The following is a 20,032-nucleotide window of genomic DNA, read 5'->3' as shown; positions in this document are numbered from 1 at the left end:
CGAGACGAATATGTACCAGCATCCTCAATCACAAGTAGTCCCTCCGTTCCCAAATATTTGTCGATTTCAACAAGTGACTACATACGAAGCAAAATGAGTGAATAACTGAATCTACACTCTAAAATATGTCTACATACATCCGTATGTAGTCCATTTGAAATGTCTAGAAAGACAAATATTTAGGAACGGAGGGAGTATATTGCATGCGTGAAAACAAAAAAAAGTACTACTAGGAATAATCGCATACATGTTAAAAAATGTAGATTATCTGCATGCGTGAAAACAAAAAAAAGTACTACTAGTAAAAGAAGCAGCAGCAGAAATTGGCAAAACCGCCAAGCTTGATTCCTTTCAGTGATCAAGGGAACCAAATGTCAGATTCGCTTTGTTGGCTTCTCCTTCCTTGGCGGCATCACCCCTAATCCTTTTCATGCTAGCTGCTGCTTGTTGCATATAGGAGTATCATCTTAAATTATGCTCACCATAGCTGTATCAACTCAAATCTCCAGCTTGGATGCAACACCCAGGAGTATTTATTTTTTCCAACATGGACATGGTCGTATAAACAAATGTATCAGGCCATGAATCAGGCCAACTCCGGTCATGCTCGACGGAGGTCAAAGTGGGCCAAGTACAGAGAGTACAGGCGTCCTCATGACCGTCGTGCCGCAGCATACTTCACGACAAGGACTGTGGTGGTAGTGGTGGAGGAGGAACAAGAAGCGATGGCCATGAAGGTGGAAAAGAAGTTGCGTTGACGATGGTTGTAAGGGCGCCAGAGCCAGGACACTGAAGCATGCCAATCGATCTAGACTCCGGCGAGGATGAAGATACGGTAATGCAGCTCGAGGAGAAAAACAAGGGCAAGGGCACCGCAACTCCAAGCGCCTCGAGGGTCTCCGAGGCTAAGATTTATGACTACCGTGTAAGATTTACCCCCAACAATACCTCGTACTCAATCCCGGACGGTAACCTCAAATCTAATCTATCAGTACTACGAACTCGTGATGATGTTATGATCACTCCTATGGCAATTTACACCATTCCCCATTCCCTAACGCGGATCGAACATAAACGCATATCCAATTCGAATGAGTATGTGAGGAGGTGAAAAAAGTGCTTACCGCAATTGTCGTGCCGGAGGTAATGCTGCGGATGCCCTTGTAGGGGTCGGATGTCGCCTTGCTGTTCTCTGATATGCTTCATGATGTCGCCGCCGCCGTCGGTGAGAGTGGGGATAGGGGAGAGGGATGAGGGAGCGGTGAGGGTAATAACTGCCAGCGCTTCGGGAAGCAATGTGGCTTCATGAGCGTGGCTCAGCGCGTGCAGTCCCCGCCGCCCACGTGCATCACGGGGGCCTGCCTCTGGAAAAACTGCCGATCCGAGCATTCCTAACGAGACGGGCCCATAGCTGCTTTAAAGTTCATGCGATGCAGGCCTAATAGTGTATGCGGTCAACCAAACGGGCCACAAACTTCCCGTGCGGGCCTGGTCGACAAAATTTCAGGCAACCATACACGTCCTTGATGATCTCTGCAGCTCATCGACATGCCGTCCATTTAGCAGATTTGCCTGAAAACTTGTAAACTTTCGGGTAAAGAACCAATTCCTTCTTTTGCTATTGACAATTAATATGGACTCCGACTCTTTTTTGTCTGACAGCTATGCTATCTTGAAAAAGGAAAGAAAAACATAAATATGCAATCATAAGACAGCTACAAACATGTCTTAGAGATGCACAATGACAGACTCTTGTGCTATGAAATGAAAGACTGATGATGGATGCAGCACATGCCACATGTCTTAGAGAGGCTGGGCTGCCTATTCATTGTTCCTAATTGTTCAAACTAATCCCAACTGACTCTCCTCAAGGCAAAACCAACACAGGGGAGTAGTCTGAACCCTGCTTGCTTCTCTGCCTCAGTGAGTCTAATCTACCTTAGCTGCTAGTACCTCTGCTGCTGCTACACAGTGTAGTTCCTTCTGAATGATGTGTCATGAAGAACATGTGCAGCCTCTCATAGCAAGCAGCCTCAAGTCTGAAACTAGCTCTGTTGCAGTTTGATATAGATCGATAATTACAAGGCAAGAAGAAAGTTGCAAACCAAGCTATTGTGTTTAGTTCTCAAACCTCTTCCCGAAACCCCAACCATTACAACTTGGTTGCAGTTTGAAACAACCACAGTGCAAGACAAACACAAAAGGCTAGACTAAACACAACGCAATACAACTTGGGTCTGTCTGAACCCTGCTGCAAACCAAATGCATATCTGTATTTACTGAGCTAAATGAAGTACACTACCATATCTGTATGAAAACAAGTGCAGCTTTCTGTTAGCTTCGAAATAAACAATCATAATTACTGTGCTCTTCTGTTTTAGTTGTGAATTAAACCTGTTAATCCAGAAACCGCACAAGGCAATAGTCAAGTGATAATCTTGGTTGCAATCATCACAGCATAGAATAAAATCTGGCCAACAACTCCACCTTTGTTTGTTGTGTTGCAATCTGAAGGGCGAAAAGAAGATGCTGCAAACCAAACTATTTCCTTAATTCGGAATCCTGTTAGGGCATCTCTACTGTAGTAATGCAACATAATAAAGCTATGAAATCATTCCCCCTATCCATCATCATGAGATGGAAGGAATGAACCACGCCGGGGGCGGCCAGCTCCGGTGCCATCCGAGGCCCCCCACCATCTCTGTTCTGCGGTCCTTGAGGCTGAACACCCTGATGCCATTGTCCTCATTGTCGCGTGCATCCTTGCACCGCCCCAGATCATCCTCATCCTCGGTGTAGTAGTAGACGCAGCCGGCCTTGAGCTCCGGGTGCTCCATCGTGGACACGCAGAGGGAACCGTTCACCGCGACGAACATCGCAATGTTGCCGATGTCGTATGTTTCCTCCCAACCCTCCCTGCCGGCATCGAGGACCTGCACCTTGAAGTAGCAGGTCTGCCAACCCGTGGTCTCCTCGGACTCCTTGAGCACGACCATGAGCCGTCCGGCCGGCGCCACCACGAGGTACTTGCGATGGTCCGTATTGGACGGCAGCAGCAGGCTCGGCGCAACCACCGCTCTCGTGAACACGCCGCTGGCGGCGGCATCACGCTCCTCCCATGCCTCCACTTCACCGGAGTACGTGATCGAGTAGAACATGTCGTCGTGGTGGACGGCATCCTCGACGCCATTGCACGAGTGCCACAGCCTCCACGAGCCGGCCTCGGTGTGGGAACCGGCTCGACCCCGTAGCGCGGGGGCGCCAGCCTCCACGCGCTAGCCCCCGCTGTGGCGAAGGCCGGAATGCCGTACTCCGGCCCCGTGATCAGCATGGCGACGTCGGTGGAGTCAGAAAGGATGACCTTGCGGTAGAGAGCGTGACGCACCCTCTCGGCGGTGTACGTCATGGTGCCGTAGGGGTACGGCGGCGGGCCCCTGAGGAACCACTTGACGTCGACGGTGAAGTGGTGGTGCCCGCCGTGGACGAATATGTGGGGGGTGGTGTCGATGGCAGGGAGCGCGCTGCGGGATTACATAGTGTTAGAATTTATAAATCCGAGCCATACCGTTGATCATCTGAGGACCAAGCAATCACACGAGCACGACACCGAGATTTGTTAACGAGGTTCACCGATATGGCTACATCCCCGGGGCCTGACTATGGGCGCTCCTCCCCATGACACCGTTATATACTGCACCCGGTCGCCCTGGACACCAGCACATGCCGCCGGCTTCCCCTGCGTTCCGGTGCTATTATGTTGGCATAGGTTACATCGTGTGTCTACCCCCGCTATATATGAGAGGCCTAGGATACAAGTGTCCTATTAGGACACGACTCCATATCCTATCTAAACACAATACAACTCATAGTCCAACTGTAACCTAACTTGTACACAATATTCGACACAATTCTAACACATAGTATGGAAATTAATTTCATGATGCATCTAATGATACTGATTTTGTATTGTGGATGTTAATATTTTTTCTATAAAATTGGTAATTGAAAATTATGTCTTTGAAAAATCTTTCGGATATGAATACAGTGGTAACAATTTTATGACATATAGTACCTCGTATGAATACAGTGCTATAAATTTTATGACACATAGGTGCAGGGCCTGCTTTATTAGCTGTGCGTCCTTGCGGACGTTTAGGCACTGCTCGGCTTTTTCAGCCGGTACTTTTGGCATGTCGGCGGGCTTCCAGATGAATATATCCCAGATTGCTCGGAGGAAGGCGAAGAGTTCTATTTCCTGGTCCTCCGTATATGACTGTTTCCTGGCATCCTCTGGGTAGACTTGGAACCTCTTCGTTTCTTTGGCCGGCTGGAGCGCTGGTCTTGGCCTGGGTTTCGCCGGGAGCTTCGTTTTTTATGGGTTGTTAATACGTACTCCCTCCGTTCGGAATTACTTGTCGCTGAAATGGATGTATCTAGACGTATTTTAGTTCTACATACATCCATTTCCGAGACAAGTAATTCCGAATGGAGGGAGTAGTTTGATTCCTTCGAGCTCTGCGAAGGCTAAGGAGGCCTCCGCAAGCTCCACGTTGGCGACCTCCGCTTCAAATGCTCTTTCCAGGCTCCCACGTGTGGTGATCGTGCCGTTTGGGTCTGGCATCTTCAGTTGTAGGTACGCGTGTGATAGTAGCACCATGAACCCTTAGATTATTGCTCTGAGTGGTATAAATTTAGTTCCAATATACTCTAACTTAGGATCATAGCTAGAACCCTCAGATCCACACGCGCATAACTTGAAGACATTTCAAAAGACGTCTTTTAGACCTTCAACTGTAACAGGCTTCATTGTGTACGCCGCCTTGATAACATATGGACATCTAGTGGTGACTAACATCGTAGTTCCCTCTCCGACACTTATAACAGGTGCACAAAACATCTCCCAACAACGCTCATTATCCTTCAAAGCATCATCACAGACATCATCAAGTACTATCAATAACATTTTATTTTTCACGTGGTTAGAAAGAGCACGCTAAAGAGAATCCAAATTACCAATCTTTGCCTCATTTCCAGTACATGATTCTATGACCTCTTTAACCTCTTCTCATTGAGGTCATCTAGAATCAAAATTATTAGCTGGAAGTGAGACTTCACTCATTGATGGTTGCAAATATGTTGGGTCAAAGTAGTCTTTCCAACAACCACCAATTCAAACTACCACCAAAATAGGAAGACTTGATGATGTGCTTGTTCACGTCCTGGTACAACTTGAACGTTCATACCCCCGGTCTTACTCTTATCCCATAATGCATCACAGCTAGCAGGAAGATTGATCCAGACGGATGGGTTTTTTTTTGGCGTGTAACTACGTTTAGACGAGGCTTGTTCCTGCCCTAGTGTGAACTCTCATCTAGGGTTTCCTTGCCTCTCGCCGGCGTCTCCTATGGTCCGTGGACCATGAAGGCGCGGTGGATTCCGACCCTTGCAGATGGGAGGGCTTCGTTTTTAAGTGTTTTTTGCTTTGTTTTGTTAGGGTTTATGCCGTGCTCAAGAAGACGAGGCAGCGGCGGCTTTCTTGAAGATGGAATAAGTTCCTTCCCGCCTAGTCTCTGTCTAGGTGATGTTTCAAGCATCGTTGGAAGGCGTGTGGAGGTTTGTCTCTGATGGATCTCGTGGGATCCGGTCGGCGTTTGTCCTTGGTGGAACCGACTGGATCCGTTCATAGTTCATCTACGTCTGTGTGCCTGCAAGTTTGGATCCATCTAATCTACACATCTCTCCATCGGCGTTGGTTGCTTTTCTGGTTCGCTCGCTCTATGGGCCTTAGCACGACGACTTCCTGAGTGTCTACTAGAACAATGTTTGCCCTGGCTCCGACGAGGGCTTCCGTGCTTCTAGTCGTCGCTAGGTGATCTACAGACCTGGATGCAGATGTAAATTCTAGTTTTTTTATATTACCTTGACAGTTGATGAATACATCGGAAGTTTCCTCGAAAAAAAAAACTTCGTTTAGACTAGTCCCACTTCTATCTCGTCAAGTTTTAGTCAAGCTCGTGCGCCTAGTCGATCCTTTGGTGTCGACTGCCATTTGTTTTTTTTAGATCCTACCTAGTCACTGTCCATTGATTAAAATGTGTGTACGCCTTCTGTGACAAGTAGAGATTTGATTGTATGCTACTGGTCAACTCTAGAGCATGTGGCGCTTTGGCTGGGTTGAATACACGTACACCACAGAGCATCGGCCCATGTTGTCAGACAGTGTGGCTCGTCTTATAAATTCTCCCCGATCAAGCTAGTGGTAATCTCATAGGATAAGCAAGCTAGCTAGATCGAGAGCAATGGCAGTCACATCCCCATCTGCCCGCATTCCCATCCTCCTCCTAGTGCTAGCACTCTCAACCATGCCTGCTTCTTCTTTTTCGAGACCGGCTCCAGCCAATGGCAGCGACACAGACATCGCCGCGCTGCTGGCTTTCAAAGCCCGGCTCACCGACCCTGCCGGTGTCCTCGCCAACAACTGGACCGGCACGTCTTTCTGCCACTGGGTCGGCGTCTCGTGCAGCCACCGCCGGCAGCGCGTCACCGCTCTCTCCTTCTCTGAAACGCCGCTTTTTGGATCGTTGGTGCCTCACCTTGGTAACCTCTCTTTCCTCTCCTTCCTTCAAATTATCGATGCTAACCTCACGGGCTCCATCCCACCCCAACTTGGCAGGCTACACCGGTTTAGATACCTTCGCCTTAAAGGAAATGGACTTTCAGATGACATTCCTACTACTGCAAAGTTCTAGTGAAGGCCGAGCTTCACGGTACCCACAATCGCAACCAATAAAATGCACCAAGATGTGTGCCCAGTTTCTGAGCGACGCAGGACATTTGCAGTGTTGGCTGGAGGTTTGACTCAGTGTTGACAGAGTGGCTGGTGCTAGCAGCTAGGTGGGACATGCATCGTGGCCCACATGGACCTAGCTGTGTCGTGCAGCGGCTGAGAAATGATGTGTGAGGAGAGAAGGAAGAAAAGGTAGGAAGGAGAGAGCATGTATTTTCTTTGCTGTGACCGAATGTGTTCAATGAGGTAGCAGAAAAGAAAAAAACCAAGTTGTTAGAGACACTCCATGTGTGAACAGTGCAACTCTCTTGGGACGGAGTCACGGTCAAGAGAAGAGGATAGGACATGGCGTGTCAGAGGGATGGATTCTCTCCATGTGTGAACAGTGCAGCTCTGTCTCTCTCTTGCATGGTCGCTCACAAGTCACATGCATGTCAGAGAAAGAACATTGATCAATCTAACAAAGCTGCACTTTTTTTAAACACGGCACATATCTTGATGCACCTGACTTCAATATGAACGGTCATGATACTAGGTACCATGTAGCTCGGCCTACAAAAAAACGCACTCCAACCCCATTTGCTAGTTGAGACTTGGGCATTCATAAACCACCAGATGTTTCAGATAAGAGAAACTCGCAAACCTTTCACCTGGCAGGGACAATTGTTAGAAGAATATTGTGTTTAAGATAGAGATAGGAGTTAGAGATAAAATATATTAAATCATGTATGACTTGTCTTCTACTCCAAGTCTCTCTTCCTCACATGTACTTCTATATATTCATCCATACAACAAATATTCATCCATCCAATATTCTCTACATGGTATTAGAGCGGTTTGTCCAACCACGCCGATCCTAGGACCTTTCTCCACTTCCGCAGCGCGCCGCCCCCGGGGAGATTAATCTCCTCTTCCCGGGGGCGCGGCAGATCGGTCACGTAGTTTTAGATCCATTTTTCGAGTTCACAAGCAATAGATCAATTCCTTAGCTAGATTTGATCAATTCCTTTTAGCCAGCAAATAAATCCAGTGACATTTGAATCCGGCGAGAAAAATCCAGCAAGATGCTTGTGGTGGAGCACGCGCGACAGGATGCACTAGCGTGATCCAGAGGCTACCTGGTTGACGACCGGCCTCGCGACGCCAATCTACTCCGAGCAGTCCAGCGCGCCATCTACGACGACATGCAGAGCCAGCAATCAGGGTGTCAGCTCCGCGGGCGTGTGCCTCCCGAATCCCGATCGACCCGATCGGCATCCAGCCCATGGGCGATCAGCAGCAGGCCGCGTCGGATCCAATCGAAACTCCTCCCGACGCAGTACGCATCCAATGACCGGCCTCCGGCGCATCCACACGAAACAGTTCAGATTTACTACGTAGTGCAGCGTCAAGTTTGATATAGACAGACAGATAGTTACAGTTTGCTGCAAATTAACCAAACTCCTCTTGTCTTGTCAAACCTCTTCCTGAAACCCCACTTTAGATATACTCCTATCTAAAGTGCGATTCCTTGAACCCTGCAAACCAAACCCGTTCTTTTTCCTCACTTGTGAAATCCCAAACACTTTCTTCAGAAATGTTCAGTAAGTAGGCTTCTCAAGTTCAGGCAAGACGAAGCATTATGTCCTAGTTGTCTCGGGTTCCCGCGTGCTTGCCTGATATTTCCTCACCTGGAAGAAAAAAACATGGTTAATACAACAAATATGGCAAGAGAGAAAGACTCAGCAAACAAAAGAAAAATCACAATGTCCTCTACATAGAATTACTATAAACATCAAAGTTTAGTTTCGGGGAAATATGAACAGATCAAACTTCTGTGCGAACTATTCAGACAAAACATGTAGGTAGGTGTCATCAACAAGTAAGTCCAGCATACTTTAATGATGATGTTTTAAGTGGGATTTTTACTGCATAATACATGAGAAACAAGTGTTAGCACACATACCTTTGGCGGAATCTTGTGTCCATCTGCTCCACTTCCTCTAAGTTTGGACAGCCGGATATTAGCACCTCCTTTATGTTTGCAACTGCCTTTGCTCCACCAATTGAAACTAGGTCAGGACAATCCTTAATCTCCAACACCTCAAGTGATGCAAGATTACTGCACCAAATGTCTCCAGAAATTGATGTTATACCCTGGCCACCAATTCTCAGTGAGACAAGGGATGTGAGGTTCTCTAGGCAGCTTGGAATATATGCAGAGATATCCCCACATTTCTCTAAGCGCAGACTTAGGAGACATGCTGGCAACACCAACCCCATTTGCCAGTTGAGACTTGGGCATGCATAAACCACCAGATGTTTCAGATAAGAGAAACTCACAAACCTTTCACCTGGCAGGGACAATAACTTGGGACAAAATTTGACTTCAATTTTCTCAATAGCAGGTAGGTGTTCTTGTGTTAGGATGCCATCAAGGATTGACAATGTATCACAGAAGCTAACTTCTAGGATAGTAAGGGACGTGAAAGCTCTAATGCTGCTTGTGCCTGTAGAAATGGAAATATTAGGGGAGCCTCCAACAGACGTAAGAGATTTGCACCAAATGAATAACCACTGTAGAGATGGAAGACTCCACGTTTGTAGTTGGAGGGACGTGGTTGAATTACAGTGAACTTGAAAGAAGGTGAGGGAGCAGCAGTCAATATTGCAAAAGAGACCAGAGCTGCTCAGGCTGAGCTTCTTAAGGGATGGCGAAACCAATATTTCGAGGCGGATATTTGGACAATAGGCAACGGTCAGTTCTTCAAGGAAATTAAAACCGCCAAACAATTCGGTTGGTATTGATGCTAACATCTTGCACTTTGTAATTCTTATATTCTTGATGAGCGGTACATAATCTGGATGCAGAACATCTTCGAGGCTTGATATATTTTCACACCTATCAATGCTTAGGTCTGTCAGGGACATAAAAATACCAATTGATATGCTCTTCAGTCCAACACAACCATCAAAAGCAAGTGATTTTAAGCTTGGCAAGTTTTGTGGCTGCAACCAGCTTGGGAGCAAGACACCGACATAATTATGGAGGGACAGAGACTTGAGGTTTATAGGAGGTTGCAGAACTTCAAGCACTTCTATATCATTGTTATTGATATAAAACTCAGGGGAGCCTAAAGTAACCCGCATCTTCAGTGCCAACTTGTCAAGATATTTCTTATTCTTTAGTTCAGCTTCTGCTGCATTATCCTTACTTAGGTTGCCAACATTATCTATCGTTAAGAATCCATGAATCTGGTTCAGATTCTTTATTGGCTTAATTCCTTGTCCCTCCTGATTGGTTGAATCAACACTTATTCCGCGTGCTTCAAATTTCTGCAAACTGGTCAACTTACCGAAGTCACCAGGTAAGTTTTCTAGCAGAGTGCATTTCTTGGCATATAATATCTGCATATTATATAGCCAACAGAAAGTTGAAGGAATCCTCTTCAACATACAACGTTCAGTGAATTCAAGGTACCGGAGATGCTTCCAATTACCAATACTATATGGTAACTCACTTATGGCGGGACAAGAAAACACACGCATACGCGTCAGTTTAGTACACCGGTGGTCCATTACAAAGTGTAGTCTTGCCCGTAAATTCTTCTCGCAAATTAGGGTGCGTAGCTTTGTGTACTTGCATAGGCTCAACAAGTTGGATTCGTCAAAGTCACTGTTGTGGAGTACATATAGATGGCGAACATTCTGGGGAACTTTATCAAGATCAATTTTATTTCTTAAGATGAAGAAGTCATGCTCTGAAACTTTTTGTGCCATGTCATGTAACAAGTCATGGATTATGTATCCACCATTAACCTTTTGAAAGAAGGACCGAGCTACAAGTTCTTCAAAATACTGAGAACCAATATCTTGAATTTGAACACTACTTTGAGGTTCCACAAAGCCTTCTGCTGCCCAAATTTCAGCTAAGCATGTCTTCTCAAATTCGTAATCTTTGGGGTACATAGCACAGAACGCGAAGCATTGCTTCAAATAGAAAGGTAAATACATGTAGCTCAACCGAAGGGCGGGCAAAATCTCTGTTTCCTTTTGTTTCAACTCCCACAGTTCACTTTCAAGTATAGAATTCCAATGCGATGCTTGAAGGTCCATGCTCAACATGCGTCCCAGAGTTTTGTCTGCCAATGGAGAACCCTTCAATTTAGGAAGTATTCTTCTTCCAATGCCTTCTAACTCAGGGGCATTGTCAGAACACTCGGATCTAAATGCACACAATTTGAAGAAACTCCAAAAGACGTCGTCCTTTATACCTTCAACCATAACGGCCTCCATTGTTTGCACCCCTGCAGTAACAATTGGACATCTAGTGGTGACCAATATCGCACTTCCCTCTTGGACACTTGTAAAAGGTGCACGAAACATCTCCCAACACCGGCCATTATCCTTCAAGGCATCATCCCACATGTCATCAAGGACTAACAATAACCTTTTATTATTCAAGTGGTTAGAAAGGGAACGCTGAAGAGAATCCAAATTATCAGTTGTTGCCTCCTTCCTGGTACATGATTGTATGACCTCTTTAGTTAACCTTTTCACATCAAAGTCATCTGAGACACAAATTCAAATTATTAGCTCAAAGTGGGACTTCACTTGTTGATGGCTGCAGATATGTTGGGCCAATGTAGTCTTTCCAACACCCCCAATTCCAGCTATCACCAAAACAGGAAGATTCAATATTACCGACTCACCAATAACATGATTGCTTGACGATGAGCTTGTTGATGCATTGATTGAACTTGTTGCTCTCTTGCGTTTTAGACATGTAGGTACATTAAGATATCCCAATATCTGCTTCAGCTCTTTTTCACGACCAAATATCTTTGTTTCATTTGACAACAAAGAGGTGGCCTCCGGCCTGACTAATTTGTCAAAGTGATGTCTAACTCCACGAAGCCCCATATTCTCCAGCTGACTCGAAAGGTGATTCAACCTTGATTGAACATCATACAGTTTGTTGAAGTTGCCATGAATGACCTTATCAAGGAAGTCAATGAATGGAGATTGGATTTCATTGCCCTCCACTTGCACCTTCATCTCGTACCATCTGAACTCATCAATAAGGTCCTCAGCTTCAGACATGGCATCCTTGAGATTGGGAAGGAGCTTGGCTACACGCTCTTCGTAGCTTCTCCACTCTGCTCCATTAATGAGGTCATACATTGCAGGAAGAGTGTCACAAAGACGTTGTAGATCGCTCTGTAACTGTAATTGCAATACATGATCATGGAGACTTTGCTCCTGTGAGCCACTCCATCGGGAGCGCAGAGATGAAATGGCAGATTTGGCCGACAGAAACAAACTGACACACTCATTTATGGCACTGATGATCCCAGCGGCAGATAAACTCATGGTTGCTGGAATTGGGGTATGGACATCTATTTTCGTCCTGGGAGCAAACAGTGGACACAATTAGCATTCTGGAGGTAACTTTTACATTCAGAATATACATTTCCAGCCATGAAATTAGTCTTAATGGATACGTCAGCAAGAAAGCAAGTTAGAGAAACATCATGAATAATCTGGCACTTGCGGCGAAAATGAAATCACTAAGTTGCAATATGTCTTTCAAATTATTTACAAACATTTTGTGCTTTGCGTAGAAATCGTGTATGTGGAATGCATGTTATACTCAATATATATGGAAGTCTGTGACGTGAAATATACACTGCATGCTGTAAATTCCAAATTACCTTCTTCTGACTCCTCACACCATCATAAAACAGAGCATTCTGCATGCCCTACTTCTCTCTTCCTCGGCTTTGGTTTGTTTAGAGCTAAAATAGGTTGGTGGTTTTCCTTGATTTTTCTTCTTTGAAAACTGGTTTGTTGAGAGCTAAGATATGAGTGGAATGCAGAAGAAGGAATGAAGAAAGTAAAGGTTCAAGCTCACCTGGATCAGTGCGGCTTGTGGTCGACGAGTGACTTCTTCAAATGGGCAGCAGCAGTAGCAGTAATTATTTTCTCCTGATACGGTTCCACGGAAAGTCCCCATGAAGTTAGTTTCAATGGATGAGTTAGAGAAATGTTGTGAAGTGAGAATAAATTTCAATATGTCGTAGAAATGATGTACGTGAAATATATGCGTATTGCAATTCAAATTGAGATCGATTCATAAGCGGAACAGAGAGAAAGAGCGTTCTGCTTGCTCTAGCTCTCTCTTTTTCAGCTTTGTTGAATGTTTTCTGTTTTTAAGAACACACAGAAAAAATGGTGCTCAGAAGAAAGCATGGTTGAAGCAAGATTTTTCTTCTCTGAAAACTAGTTTGTTCAGAGCTAAAAAAATTGCTTGCTGAAATTTTCCTCAATTCGGAAACTGGTTTGTTTAGAGCTAAAATAGGAGTGAAACGCAGAAGAAGAAATGAAGCTGTACTTAGAAGAAAGCTGACATGGATCGGTGCGGCAGGCCGGCGACGAGCGACTCCTCCAAATGCGCAGCAGCAGAAGCAGCAGGAGCAGGAGGAGAGAAATCTTGGATGGGTGTGAATGTCAGGACAATCTCCTGGAAAGTGTCAACCCTCGCATACATACAAATTATGGGCGGAACCACCAACCACACTGTCGCTTTGTTGGCTTCTCCTTGGCGAGAACGCCCGGGTGCCGTGTCATCATTGCACCCTACAATTTTGATGCTAGATGCTCCTTGTTTGATGCCAGTATCTTTGTATAAGTGCAGTCAGAGTAGTGGTGTTCTGCTAGTGCTAGTAAAAGAAACAGAAGATGCTGCGCTACTCCAGCCGAGACAGATATGGGCAAAACTGCCAAGTATGATTCCTTTGAATGATCAAGGGAATCAAATGTCAGACCGGCTTCTTCCCACCATCGATTTGGCGATGGCACACAGGCGAACAAATGTTTAACAAGGCGAAACGAACGCCATCGATTTGGCGACAGCACCCAGGCGAGGTGCTATGCTTACCATCATATCTTAGAGTTTTTATGCTAGCTGCTCCTTGTTGTGTATCTTAAAATGCATTGTATCTTTCTAAGTTGGATATGGTCGCGAAAACAAATGGATCGAATGCATCTAGTGGTATCTAGGGCTTGAAAAACTCTCATACCGTCTACACTTCTTCTTCCCAGGCAACGGCACCGTCATGCCTCCAGGTCGCCGTAGCAGTCGGTGCTATTCCTCCTCTTCTAGCTTGCTGAGTGAATCCACTTGTATCAAACAAAACGCATATGCACAGCCATGCTTCTACTTCTACATACATATCTATATGAGACCTTTTACGGTACATCAGATGAATTTGGACCATTTATTTTTGTTATTCAATGACCCCGCCGAAGGTATTTCTGCTAGCACTAGTTTCCTGTCTAGCTTTTACTTGTATTTTGTTCGAAATTCCCAATCCTGCCAATGCCGCTTGAAAACAATAGACGGCATGCCATCCGGTCCCGATGCCTTGAGGTCTCCGATGTGGTCGAGAGCCGCTTTCACCTCTTCCCGGGTATAGCAACGCACAGGCATGTTTCCTAGTGCAAAAAAAAAAAAGAAAAAAGAGTTTCGGTCCGACCGAGCGGACCGAGCCAAAACAAGACCGGACCGGATGCTTATCGGGCCAAATTTCACAGCCCGGACCGGCCGATTATTTTAGCGGGTCGGGACCGTACGGTCTGGTCCTTCGCGGGCCACGAGCGGGCCGTGAAGACCGCTCGTCACGTCCAGGCTGAGTGGGGTGGTAGCTAGGTTTGGATGTTTTGGTTTGTAGCTAGATGGTGAGCAAGAGGCCTACTCTGACTGCCATGTGCGATAGGGTAAAGCGTCGTACCCTTGGTCGAGGGGACGCGTCCATGTTTATATACAGGGGCTTATCCCTGAGATGCATACATATGTTTGAAGTACAAGTCAAGATACAAACAAGAGATAGAAAGATAAAGTACATGGGGACAGAATAACAATTTAGGGAATCCTAGCCTATCTCTAACTTGAATGACTATCTCTCTGTGGCTCTGTGGTTGTTTCTCCCTTTTAACAGTCCTATTCCATCAATCATTTCCCAATTCCCAGTTTGCACAACCGTAAGCTCGTTCTGATAACAACTTGTGAAATGTCAGAGTCGTTGTGTCATACATGTGGTATTTGTATGCATTTGTGTGTTATGAACTTACGATGCATCTTAACTAGTTGTTACAATGTGTTAGCAATTATTCACATACGGTTTGGGGTGAATCAGGAGGCTGGGAAGGCAAGATAACAGCATGATATCATGTTGTCCTCAGGTCTTCCAACTTCATGTAATGCAGCAATGAGTTCCTTGAAAAAGAAACATGGTCAGTATAACATAATTTGGCAAAAACAACAACAACAAGAGTTTCGACTTAATACGCACAACATGGCAGCAATCTTGCGGATGAGTTTCTTTAGATGTTAGTCCATATTGGAATTTCTTTACGGAGATGCATGATTAACGTATCAAGATTTTATACGGACTGAATATTGGGATTTGGGACCACAACTTTCCCAACATTGGAACTAACAAGCAGAAAGACATACAGTGCATGTACATGTCATCAATGAGTAAATCCAGCATACTCTAGTGATACCGATTTAAGTCGGATCATCAGTGCATAATGCACGAGTAATTTACAGTATATAGGGAATTTCGAGCAATGGAGAGGTAAAAGCTGGACAGGAAACAAGGTTAGCACAAATACCTTAGGGGGGTCTTCGTTTGATCTCATCCATTCCTCTAACTTTGGACACTGGGATATCCGCACCTTAAGATAAGATGGCAACACCAGCCCCCTTTGCCAGTTGAGACTTGGGCAGTCATAAATATTCAAATGTTTCAGATGAGGAAAACTCTGAAACCTTTCAACTGGCAGGGATAGTAACTTGGGACAATATTTGATGTAAATTTCCTCAATAGCAGGTACGTATTCTTGTGTTAGGATGCCATCAAGGGTTGACAAATTCTGACACAAAGTAATTTCTAGGTCAGTAAGGGACGGGAGTACTCCAATGTTGTGAGTGCCCGTAGAAATGGAGAGATTAGGTGAGCCTCCAATAGATGTAAGGGATTTGCACCAAATATCCAACCTCCTTAGAGCTGGAAGACTCCACGTTTGTAGTTGTATGGACGTGACAAACGGGCAGTGGCAACGGAAGTATGTGAGGGAGCAACAGTCAATATTGCTAAAGAGACTAGAATCCGACAAATTGAGCCACTTGAGGGACGGCGAAACCAATCTTTGGAGGCGGATGTTCGGACAATCAGCTATGCACAATGTCTGGACCGAAACCTTTTATCCCAAACAAGTTGGGGTAGGCTAGATATGAAACCCTTTCACGAGGACTTCCCAGGAGGTCACCCATCCTAGTACTACTCTCGCCCAAATGGGTTTCATACCCAAAAGACTGGCTAGTTTTTACGTTGGCTCGCCAAGCCTATCACAACCCTTAGATATGAAACCCTTTCACGAGGACTTCCTAGGAGGTCACCCATCCTAGTACTATTCTCGCTCAAATGGGTTTCATACCTATGGGACTGGCTAGTTTTTACTTTGGCTCGCCAAGCCTATCACAACCCTTCTCCTTTACCCGGGCTTGGGACCGGCTATGCCTAGAAGACATAGGCGGAGTTACAATCAGCTATGCACAATGATTCAAGGAAATGAAAATCCCCAAACACTTCAGTTGGTATTGATTCTAGCATCTTGCAATTGGAAATTTTAATTTTCTGGATGGCTGGTACATAATCTGGATGCAGAAAATCTTCTAGGCTTGATATATTTTCACAGTTACCAATGGTTATGTCTATCAAGGACAAGAAATTACCAGTTGCATGTGTCCCATTTCGATTTATGCTCCGTGAGATCATGGGAAATGATATGCTCTTCAGCCCAACACAACCTCTAAAAGTAAGTGATTTCAAGCTTGGCAAGTTGTGTGGTTCAAACCATCTTGGGAGCGAGACACCTACATAATTTGAGAGGAGCAAAGACTTGAGGCTGATAGGAGGTTGCATAACTTCAAGCACTTCTAAATCATTGTTGTGAATATAAACCTCGGGGAAGCCTAAAGCCACTCGCATAATCAATATCAACCTATCAAGATATTTCTTATTCTTCAATTCAGCTTCTGCTGCGTGATCCTTACTTAGGATGCCAATATTATTTATCACCAAGTATCCATGAATTTGGTTCAGATTCTTTATTGACCTAATTCCCTGTCCCTCTTCATGGGATGAATCAAGAGCAAGTCCTTCTATTTCGAATTTCTGCAAATTGATCAACTTCCCAAAGTCACCGGATAAGCTTCGTGGTGTGTAATTCTTGGCATATAAAATCTGCAGATTATATAACCAACAGAAAGTTGAAGGGATCCTCTTTGAAGTAGAAGGTCCGGAGATTTCAAGGTACCGAATATGCTTCCAATTGCCAATACTATCTGGTAACTCATCTATGAAGGCACAAGAAATCACACGGATACACGGAAGTTTAGTACACCAATGGCCCATTACAATGCCTGTTTTCTCAAAATAATTCAGGCAAATTAGTGTGCGCAACTTTGTGTACTTGCATAGTCTCAACATGCTAGAATCATCAAAGTCACTGCTAGGGAGTACATATAGATGCCGAACGTTCTGGGGAACTTTATCAAAGTCACTCTTATTTCTTAAGATGGAGCAGTCGTGCTTTGAAACTTTCTGTGCCATGTCATGCAACAAGTCATGGATTACGTATCCACCATTAACCTTTTGAAAGAAGGACCGTGCCACAAGGTCTTCAAAGTACTGGCAACCAATATATTGAATAGGAACACCACCTTGAGGCTCCACAAAGCCTTCCGCTGCCCAAATTTCAGCTAAGCATGTCTTCTCAAATTTGTAATCTTTGGGATACACGGCACAAAATGCAAAGCATTGCTTCAAACAAAATGGTAAATACATGTAGCTCAATCGAAGAGCTGGCAAGATCTCTGTTTCCTTTTGTTTCAACTCCCACAATTCACTGTCAAGTATAGAATTCCAGTGTGATGCTTCACGGTGCATGCTTAACATCCGGCCCAGAGTTTTGGCGGCCAAAGGAGAACCCTTCAGTTTAGGTAGTATTCTTCTTCCAATGCGCTCTAACTCAGGATCATTGCTAGAACCCTCAGATCCAAACGCGCATAACTTGAAGAAATTCCAAAAGACGTCATCCTTTAGACCTTCGACTATAACAGGCTCCATTGTGTGCACGGCCTTGGTAACATTTGGACATCTAGTGGTGACTAACATCGCACTTCCCTCTTGGACACTTGTAAAAGGTGCACAAAACATCTCCCAACACCGCCCACTATCCTTCAAAGCATCATCCCACACATCATCAAGGACTATCAATAGCCTTTTATTTTTCACGTGGTTAGAAAGAGCACGCTGAAGAGAATCCAAATTATCAACCTTTGCCTCATTTCCAGTGCATGATTCTATGACCTCTTTAGTTAACGTCTTCACATTAAAGTTATCAGAGACAGAAATCCAAATTATTAGTTCAAAGTGAGACCTTACTAGTTGATGGTTGCAGGTATGTTGGGCTAAAGTAGTCTTTCCAACACCACCAATTCCAGCTACCACCAAAACAGGAAGACTCAATATTATCGATTCGCCATTAACATGGTTGCTTGATGACGTGCTTGTTGATGCATTGATTGAACTAGTTGCTCTCTTGCGTTTTGGACGTGTAGGTACATTAAGAAATTCTAATACCTGATTCAGCTCCTTGTCACGACCAAATATCTTTGTTCCCATTGACAAGAAAGAAGTGGTTACCAGCCTGACTAATTCGTCAAAGCATTGTGTAACTCCACGAAGCCCCATATTCTCCATCTGACAAGAAAGATGATCCAACCTTGATTGGATATCATTCAATTTGTTGAAGTTACCTTGGGTGACCTTATCAAGGAAATCAATGAAAGGAGATTGGTTTGCATTGCCTTCAACTTGCACCTTCATCTCGTACCATCTGAACTCATCAATAAGGTCCTCAGCCTCAGACACGGCATCCTTGAGACTTCGAAGGAGCTTTTCCACACGCTCTTCGTAGCTTCTCCACTCTGCTCCATTAACGAGGTCGTACATTGCAGGTAGAGTGTCGCAGAGACGTCGTAGGTCACTTTGTAATTGCAATACATGGTCCTGAAGAATTTGCTCCTGTGAGCTACTCCATCGGGAGTGCAGAGATGAAATGGCAGATTTGGCTGACTGAAACAAACTGACACACTCATTGATGGCACTGAGGATCCCAACGGCAGATAAGCTCATGGTTGCTGGAGCCTGGACATCAATTTTCGTCCTGGGAGCAAACAGTGGACATAATTAGCATTATGGAAGTAATTTTTTGTTGTCAGAATATACAACGAGCCGACTAGTGCAGTAATTATTTTCTCCAGATACGTTTCCACCCATGAAATTAGTCTCAACGGATACATCAGCAAGACAACAAGTTAAAGTAACATCATGAATGATGTTGCAGTGAAAAACCCATTAAGTTTTATTAAGGGAGAAAATCATTAAGTTTCAATATCTGTTTGCAATTATTAGCAAACATATTGTACTTTCACTAGAAATCATGTACGTGGAATGCATATAACTCAATATATATGTCGTGTGGTCAAATATACATTGCGTATTGAAATGAATTCACATATGGAATAGCCCAGGGAGGACCATGCCATGAAACATGAAATATGATGGAGTCGAAAGTCAAAACATGAAAGAGAGACTGTAGGAGCAACGCATGAAAATACCAAATTATCTTGTCCTCCTTCTCCACACCTTCATAAAAAGGAGCCTTCTGCTTGCTCTAGTTTTCTCCTGCTCAGCTTACTTAAATTTCCCTCGAATTTTCTTCTTGGAAAAAATGGTTTTTTCAGGACTAAAATAGGTTGGTGGATTCTATTCAACACAAAGGAAAATCAAAGAGTACGTGGAACGCAAAAGAGGTAGAGGAAGCTCACCTGCACCGGCGCTGCTTGCCGTCGACGAGCAGCAGATAAATCCTGGATGGGTCTGAAATGTGAGGGAGGGGAGCCTAATGACAATCCCTTGGAAAGTGTCAACCCTCACATACATACAGCTTGTGGGCGGAAGTAGCAACCAACCATGGTCGCTTTGTTTGCTTCTCCTTGGCGACAACACCCAGGTGTAAGCTTAGTCATCATCGTATCCTAGAATTTTGATGCTAGCTACTCCTGGTTGCATATATTATATTAAATTAGATTTCTTTTTTTATTTCCAAGCTGTACACGGTCGCGAAAAC

At 44.7% G+C, this 20,032-nt stretch overlaps 2 pseudogenes; both read right to left on the bottom strand.

The window, feature by feature from the left end:
- Positions 1-2,620: 2,620 nt before the first annotated feature.
- Positions 2,621-12,139, bottom strand: LOC123038340 (putative disease resistance protein RGA4; annotated as a pseudogene).
- A 4,300-nt stretch (positions 12,140-16,439) lies between these two features.
- On the bottom strand, positions 16,440-19,035 carry LOC123038339 (putative disease resistance protein RGA4; annotated as a pseudogene).
- Between the last annotated feature and the right edge of the window lie 997 nt (positions 19,036-20,032).

This window comes from Triticum aestivum, chromosome 2A, assembly GCF_018294505.1.
Source record: "Triticum aestivum cultivar Chinese Spring chromosome 2A, IWGSC CS RefSeq v2.1, whole genome shotgun sequence".
Classification (NCBI taxonomy): Eukaryota; Viridiplantae; Streptophyta; class Magnoliopsida; order Poales; family Poaceae; genus Triticum; species Triticum aestivum.
The sequence above is the reverse complement of the archived record's forward strand: the minus strand, read 5'-3'. Positions and strand labels throughout refer to the sequence as shown.